Source organism: Pygocentrus nattereri, chromosome 5 (assembly GCF_015220715.1).
Source record: "Pygocentrus nattereri isolate fPygNat1 chromosome 5, fPygNat1.pri, whole genome shotgun sequence".
Classification (NCBI taxonomy): Eukaryota; Metazoa; Chordata; class Actinopteri; order Characiformes; family Serrasalmidae; genus Pygocentrus; species Pygocentrus nattereri.
The window spans coordinates 38,132,898-38,141,798 of NC_051215.1; the positions used below are offsets into that span (position 1 = coordinate 38,132,898).

At 40.6% G+C, this 8,901-nt stretch overlaps 1 protein-coding gene across 7 annotated transcripts in view; it reads right to left on the reverse strand.

Moving 5' to 3' along the window:
- zmiz1a (zinc finger, MIZ-type containing 1a) overlaps positions 1-8,600 on the reverse strand; it is a 149,640-nt gene extending 141,040 nt beyond the window's left edge. For 4 of the 7 annotated variants that reach the window (XM_017723688.2, XM_037538593.1, XM_017723668.2 and 1 more), the window contains exon 1: positions 8,179-8,599. The gene's annotated coding sequence lies outside the window, so the exon portion shown is untranslated. Of the gene's footprint in view, positions 1-7,935; positions 8,065-8,178 lie in introns of those variants that run through there. The other 3 variants (XM_037538591.1, XM_037538592.1, XM_037538590.1) reach the window with 3 other exon arrangements.
- Between the last annotated feature and the right edge of the window lie 301 nt (positions 8,601-8,901).

An 8,901-nucleotide genomic window follows, 5' to 3' on the forward strand; every position in this document is an offset into this window, starting at 1 on the left:
AGGAATGGAAAGCGACTTTAAAACTTCACCATCAAGATCAAAGCTTGCGTGGTTGTTAGGAGTCCACTTTTTTCTACATCTCTTAATTTTTTTTTTTTGAAAAATCCCATTTTTTCATTATATTTTCCCTTTCCTCAAGTGAATGGATTATCTTATGTGTAATCTTCTCAGGAGCATCTTGTGAAAAATGAATACCTTGTACTTAACGAGTATTTTGACTAGAATTTTAAATAAATGAAAAGTGTTCTCTGACTTTTTGAAAGTATTACACTCTGAAAATGTACTAATGATAACACTTGTAAATCACCAGTTTATTATATTAATCTTCACCGAGTCCCTAGGTGTGATGTGCACATTTATTAAAGCCAAAATAAAGATATTTTGCTTTGCTCAAGGATATGTGATAAATACAGCAGCCTACATTGTTTAGCACTCACGCCTATATTCTGAGTTCTGTTCTATGGGAGATGATGGCAGCTAACATTGCCTATGAATTATTATCACAAACAGCTTCACAATAGTGAAGCAAACAGCAGAACAGCAAACAGATAGAACAGCAAATAAATGCTTATTACATCTATTTTATATTGTTTTTCAACAACAATGCTCAGAAAACAGCTCGTTGCAATCAGCTAATCTGTTCTGACCACCAGTGGCTACAACTGGTCACTTAAGAGTCAATGGACACTGGCCCAACAACTCACTTTGTGTGTCCAAAGTACCAGAGGCATGCTATGTTAGATTGCATGTGTGGAAAAGTACCACTGCAAGTGCACAGCTTGTACACCTATCTCTACGATTTATATTTGAATATGTATGCTGATTTATGCAGGCAATTGTCAGGTCTCCTCAAAAACACAACTACTGGCATTCAGTTTGGGAGATAGCACAGCACTTCTCTGCCATCGAGTGACAATCAGGTATCTGTTTGCAATTGGAAAAGAGTGACAGGCTGCATGCACCCAGATTGGTGCCACCGACTGTTGCACGAGAATGGAGAAACCTTCTCTGTTGGAACCCAGCCCGCTTCTAAACACATAAAGACTGGTTTAAAAAAGGTGACTAAGCATAGATGTCACTCCTTTCCCATTTAGATGAATAAAAATCGAAAAACTGGGAGATCATAAAATCTATTCGGCATTAGATCAGCCCACGGCTCCACTTCAGCTCGGCGAAAAAATGCTTTGCCAGACATTCCATTTTATAATATTTTCACTCTGGGGCTCCAAATGTGGCTCTTTATCTGGAAAGCCCAGGCTGAGAAATGAAAAGACATGAGCTTATAAGAGTGTGAAGCAGTCTGGCTGCACTGGCAGGGTGAACGAGAGGGGAGGGCACTGAGTGGGCACCCAAAGCCTGGCTTATGGAGCAGTCATTAAGAGTCAAGGGATCCCGCACTTACCTGGGAAGTGGTGCTTGCAGTTGCATGCCAATTTGAGCTGGGACACAGACACACTTACACGCCTCTGGATTTATCATGCTCTATCTGCTGCTGGGACTGCACTAGGACTCCATGAATGTCTCTCTGTTACTTACAGCTGTCACCTCATGAGCTCTGCACGGAGGCTGCGATGCATGAAATGCATTTGTGGAGCAGGAGGTGTGCTCTGAGATGAAACAAGCTCCTCTGTTTTGCTTTCCTTTCTGAACTTAACAACTACTAATGTAATTCTGAAATGCAATGCTTCTTTTATTGTTTCTACTGAAATTCTCTCTTCTCTTTCACTCTACAGCAGAAACGATTTTGTATTGGATGTGGTCTGAATTTCATTTACCAGAATCCATTTGTCATGTTTATATGACGCCTCGTGACTGCTTTCCATTCGGCTTTCATTTTGCCTCACCTTGCGCAAATGTCTGCGCCAAGGTGGCGAGCGTGCTCTGTTTTCTTTTTTGTAACGTGAATCGTCTGAATTTGGAGAGGGAATAACAAACACTCTTAGTAAATTCTACTTAATTTGCTTTGTCAGAGAAGAGGAAGGTATGAATCCCTTGAGGCCACACTGAATGTAATTGTACCTCCCTCACAGCAGTGTTGAAGGAAATCTAGCACTCTCAGACACAGACAGACAGCTCAGACACGCTGACAGGGTCCAGGGTTTCCACATGATGGAATACATTGCAATATTTCAATACATCAAATGAATGGAGATGTATGAGTAGCAGTTGGTGCTTTTGTGCACTGCATGAATAAATGCATACAGATGTAGCACTTGTTAAAAAATCCAATACTGAGTGGTAATATTTTCACATATATTTTCACTTTTGAGTAGCCTCTCTAGAAACACCCTGCCTACTTTACTGTCAAATCTTCAAAGATTCTTCTCTCTAGTGCTGAAAGACATACAGAAGATTACAGATCAATTAATTTTCTGTCCAAGGTGGTGATAAACAAACTGCCTAAAGACAAAATTAAAATGTAAGAAATTATGAGTGCTTAACGTAAAAAAGTAACCTGGCTCCCCTAAAACAGATTTTACTGAACTTCACATACTAATTTAAAGGAATTCAAGTTATTTTTTTCTGCTATCTTTCTATTAGAAGTACAACAAGCTCTACATTTTAAGTTATGCCATTTGTTGTCAAAACAACAAATCCTCTTGTGTAGGAAAGTGCTTTAATTAGCCTGAATAACTCTCAAAGAATCATGTTCAAATTGGCACACCACTGGCTTTCATTAGCCAAACTATCAAGCTTTACTCACAGTTAAATATGAACATTTCAGTTCCACACAGCCTTCGTCAAAATAGGCCGTATGGTTGTAATGAAAATGATCCTTGATGCTTTTGCTACTGAGAGTATTTACTGCTCCAGCAGCTTGGAAATAAACAAACCACTGACAATAAAACCATTAATAATAAAAGCATATCGCACCTAATTTGGAACTTTGGAAACAGATTATTTTAAAAATAATCCAGAAATGACTGCAGAACTATAATGTCACAATGCAAAGACCCTCAGAACCTCAGAATTCAGTGATTATCTATGACTTCAAATCAATCAACCTGACTTCACGAAATAGAAGTTTAGTAGAAGGTAACAGCACTGTTTTTCATGGCACACTGCAGATTTTTGCTCATAATACGAAATCAGCAATCAGCTAACTGATTGTTTTTATTGTGGCAGGTCTGTGCTGCAATGCTGTGATATAAATAATGTGAGGCAAGTAAATGCACTCTTGCTGCATCTAAATGCTGCTGCTATACCTGTAACAAAATGTCATAGCATTAATATGCACTGTGCTAAATAGCTAGTTGCCTCGTACTTTTGATGTAGCATTTTATTTGACTCGTGTTATTTAAATAGACAACTGATTCAAAATTGGGAAAAAAAAGTTTGAAAAGTTCAGCTTATTACAGAGCAAATCATGTTCACACTGCAGATTTCGTAAAGAAAGTGCATCAAGACTTGCACAAGATTTTAATTCTAAATCCATCCTGATACTGACAAATTACAATTAACCTGGGTAATTTGTACAAATAATGCAAGCGGCTCTTATGCACAGCTTCAAGTCAGCAGAAGCAGAGAAATTGCTTGTGTGATAGTCATTAATGAAAATGAAATCTGAGAGAATATTTTAACAGAGAAAATGAGGACAAATATACCTGCAAAGTCTTTAAAAAGTTCAGAAAACTAAAAAATAAAATATTTTGTAGGACCTTTAATTGCCCCGGGAACAATATAGAATATCCAGAATCTTAGTGTGGCAGTTAATCATCTTCATATCAGTTCAACTACAAATGAATTGCCTTGAAATTAATTGGCTTCAAAACTGAAAAAAAGTGTAGTCTTGCTTAGCTGAATGTGAAATGTTGGCACAAATGCAAGACTTGCACAAATCTTCAATGAACATACTGCTCCAGTAATAAGTATTTAGGATCTATGGTTCACTAAAGCTAATGGTCAATTTGTTCTGGGTCTAGATTCACAAAGGATTTAGTGACCTGCATTATTTCTCCTAATGCCCATGTTGTACGTTTTGCTCAATGGGAGATGACATGGTGTAATCAAGAGCAATCAACATTATGCATAACACAATCACTATCAGCTTTGTGCCTCTCTTAATGAAGAGCTAATCTCAAGCCATCCTCCCAGAATATAGGGCTTCCTTCAGACAGCGTATGCAAGTCCCCTGAGCATGATCACCAACTCACAGCTGTTTATTAAACGACTCTGAATAGAGCACCAAGTCAAACAGTTTGACACTTAGAACATGGCTCAGTGAACAAGGACTAATTTGCCATAGTCAAAAGAAAACAGTCTGAGGACAATATGTTTGTTTTACTCAAGCTGGATGTGCAAGACGCACAGCAGTCAGACTTCAAAGCACAGCAAGCTTTCATCAGCCCCAAAAAGTGAAGGTAATTACTTGTGATCAAGCAAAATCTTGAGTGCAGCAGGAACATTTTGTCCTCCAGTGCCAAGTTTCGAGCACACATATTGTGCCAGAGTGGCTGGGTGTCGTTTATGATTCAGGGTCCTTGCTCTTTTGCTGACAGAAATGGGATACAGTCATTGTGACATCTTCTGCGTTCATTTTTCAAAGAACGTCAAATCAAACATGCATGAGCCTGTGACAGCGTGGGCCTGGAAGTCCCTATCTGAGGGCGAAGCACTTAGAGTGGCACAAGCTAGCTAATGCTTTGCACATCACATCCTAATGCCTCTATGGTCACATTGTCAGACTGATAGCTGGAGGCAGCCTTCAACAAGCCACTCTTATGGGGACATGAACTAGAGTAGGTCCCCCACCACGCTCTTCCCACATACGTCTGATTAAAAGCAGCCAAGTAACTCCAGCCTCTTTTTTTTTTTCTTGCTTCAACAAGGTCATGAACTATGTAATACCACAATGCTCACATAAGTTGGGTAAGACTGATTTCAAGAGTCATTGAAGCATTTAGGGCTGCTGTTTAATTGAATTGTGCATTTGGGAGATGAAGATATTCGGTGTGATAGAAGACTATCTTCAGTTTGCTGAAAAGTGGGGCAAACTGCATGAACCCTTAGAAGTCAGTTTTGCTTAATGATGCTCTTTAAATATATTTATGTAATTACATATTAAATTACACAGTAATACATAATGAATTACACTTTCATTACATATCAACTGATTTGAGTCAGCACATCTGACTGATTTCCATTTATTTTGATGTCAAAAAAACAATGATCATGACAAAAATGTATTTTATATCCATAAAACAAGATCGTGCACCACAATGACTTTTCGTGAAATCTAAATCACAATTAAATAACTGTTTAAATACAAAAATTGTTATCAATTAAAAATTCACAATCTGCACCTATGACAGAATTTCCCCACTTGTTTAAATGAGCTACAAGTGAGAATTACCCCATGCTTTTGTAACTGCTGATGATAACTGCAACTTTTAAAGCCATGTTTCGAAGCTGCTTGTGTCCTAATAATAATCATTTAACACCCACAAAATCACAGAGTCATGCATGAGAAATAATCAGCAATCCAAAGAGTGCAGCTGATTTTACATGTTAAAATAAACAAACATAGCTGCGCAGATCCACAGCAGGGCACGTGGACATAGACACAAAGCCAGACTTATGTTTGAGAGTGGGTGTGTGCAGCTGGTGACGAAAAGGCTGTGATGAATAATCATAGGCTAAGTATTTCACAACTCCCCACAATAGTGCACTAACAGTTAAATGTCAACCCGTCAAAACAGTGATTAGTGTTTGGCCTCCTTTAAACAGATCTCTGACTGTGACTACAATATTACTAAAGGCAATAAAGAGAAAAGCATCAAAGGAATACTTAACATGAAATGAAGACGGTGACTACATGTTTGCAGCCCTGCTTTACACCATAGGTTAGTCCCAGACATTGACTCTCATATCAAATCAGCAAGCTTAGCATTTTTACCCCAAATTCAGTTTTATCATATGTGAAGTGTTTAAGAAGTGTTTAGACTTTGTACCTTAGTCGAGCATATCTGGTAGTTGAGGGTTAGGCAATTACTATGCAATTGTTATTCACCATGTAATCAGATAACCTATATATATATATATATATATATATATATATATATATATATATAACCTAGATGACAGGCAGCTTCCTGCAGAGGCCTATTATTTGAGATAAATAAGTGGCTCAGATTCATCAGTGTTTATGCACTACTTTACCATCCAGGTCCTTATGACCAATAAAACTGCTATGAGCTTTTAGTAGGTGGCCAAAGCAATGTTCAAATACGATACACTCAATGATATTTTTACAATCTAATTTGCCATAATAAGCACACACATGTCCATGAAATCAAAGTTTGCTCTTTCAGCTTAAGTTCAAACACTTTCTCTACATTCACTCTTTCCTGGACGCCTTTATAACATACCTTGTGCTCTAAATGCCCTTATACGAGTATGGCATGACCAGTGGTAGTGCTCCTGCCCCCTTGGTAAAGCTGATCCTCGACCTGGGGCCCCTGTCTGGAGTAGCGGGTAAAATAAACTCCTCTCCCAGACACATTCTCTATTCCTGACTCACAAATTAAGCTACTGACATGGTCACTTTGTGTAGTAGTTTTGAAATACAAGCTGACAGACAAGAGTTCACAAAGATTTTGTTAAGGAGCTTGTCATTTACTTATCTTCACTTTAAGAAACACAAATCAAAGTAAAAAACACAGAAGGATTACTTTCTTTTTGCCCAAAGAACAGTTTCAGGTAGATCATCTCATCTTTAAATGTCTTAACATCGAACAAGAGATATACAACTAAAACACACAGGCTCTGGAATAAAGACAAGGCATACATGAGCTAATTACCTTTCACCTTTGCACCAAAGGCAATTCTCTCTGAAGTAAAAGGAAGCTTTTACATTATCAGTATCCACACAGCCGTGTAAACACTGCCTGAGATTATACGGCGTCTAAGTAGCCGAACAATTGTCATCAGATGGCAAAAACACAAGTGCAAAGAGCAGCGGCCGCATATTTTACAGCACGTTTCCTAGAGGGAAACAGCACTGAATGAACCGAAACAGTTTCTGAATGAAAGCTTAACTTTCACAACACTAGAGACGCTAAGCTAAAATGGGACAATAGCAGTGGAAGACGGGCTCTTGTCAGTGTGTTACCATGTTATTGCAACAACACTGCGCTTTAAAATCTCATCTTAATGTCTTTTAACATGACGGGTGTTTTATTTCCTAGGACTAGACCTCAGTTCCCGAACAAATCTGGTGAAGTTGCTTCAGGTTAGCTCCAGTGGTGAAAGTCATGTTTCCCTAAAGTCTCCCAGAATTACACTAACGAGGGAGGAAGGGCCGTTATTCCCCCCACAGCGTGTGCCCCCCCGCCCATACCCCCTCCAGGTTGGCTAGACTCTTCCTAACTGTTAAGCATGTCGGGCTACTGAAATCCTCCTCATACCGCGGACAGATCAGCTGCCCTTGGCGGCGGACACAGGCACTCAAACCGAGACTCCCAACTTCTGTCGCCGCCACCACACGGAGCGATGCTAGGCTACTGCAGCGCGTCGGCACAAACCCCACATTTGCCCGCACATGAATTTTTAAAAGCTCTGTTACAAGTTAGACAGAGTTGCAGATACATGAAATAAGCTACTAACTTCGGGTAAAAATAAACGTGGTGTATTTGATCGCATTGGTGCTGCGAACAGGCTGCTGAAGTCACATCTCCGAGCGGCGAAGCTCTCCCAGCTTTTCTACAGCGCTTCAAATGCCCAAGATAACATGCCAACCAACCGTGCAGACCATGACAGTGAGCGAAACAATGAATGCCAAACCGCGAAACGTGCTCGAAATGTGGGGAAGTGGGTTGCTCGGAATTTCACTCTGCTAGCCGGACCACAGAAAAGCCGAATTCCGCGTTCCTCACAGCACCAAGTATCCAGAAAAACACACGCACACACGTCCTCAATCGCGGGCTGTTGTTTTACCTCACAAAACACCGCGCGGTGTGAACTCCGAGCTGAAGCCGAAAGCCTCCCGTTTCTGCTCGGAGCTCAACAAACACGAGCCCGATCCCACAGTTGAGCCGCGCTACTTCGCCGCTTCTCTAAGTGACTGCTCCATTGTTAGCCGAGGTCGGAGCTAGCGCTCAGGCTACAAACACGTTCAATGCAAAGCGCACACAAAAAAGCTCTCCAGCCATGAGGTGGGAAAAGGGATTCGGAACTTACTTTCAGATCCAGTCAAAGCACGGCGCTGGAAACAAATATCCTCCGGAGCTGAATGCGCGTAGTATTTTTCTCCTTTTTACTTCGCAAACACTGAGTGGGGGGGAAAGCGCACAGCGTTTGGCCAGAGTGTGACTGCCTGAATCAACTAACGTAGTGCACGGCAAGTTGAAGTGTCAAATTACATCGGCTATTCTATTACCACAGAGCCATGCTGCCGGCTGCTAACAAAACGTGTCCCAGAGTCGCGCGGCGTGTACCGGCTAGCGCACCAGCCTCGGCCAACGGAGCGGATTCACACGAGCGTGTTGTAGTTTTTTATAGCTCCATTTAAGGCGCCTTTTAGGATTTGTTTTGTTTTGTTAAACACGATTTGGGCGTGATAACAGAGAAGACCAGTCTTCGCCGTTTTGATGTAATCACGTTAGCCTGTAAACGTCAGTCCTAAACTGAAACAGGTTTTAGAGTGAAGGGATTATAATAATTGATTATCTATGGATGTGTACTTACACACTGGCGTATTTAGCGTAAAACTCGTCTAACTGTTCAGAGAACTGCATTTAGTAACAGCGTAATTACTATATGAGGCAGTGCGTGCTGACAGATTGCTATTCATAATGACACATTTTATCTCGTCACACACATGCACGATCGCTTCGCAGCAAATCCCGTCTGCCCTTCTTTTTCTCGGCCCCCACAGATGGAGGGAATGCCTCGCTCCGTATT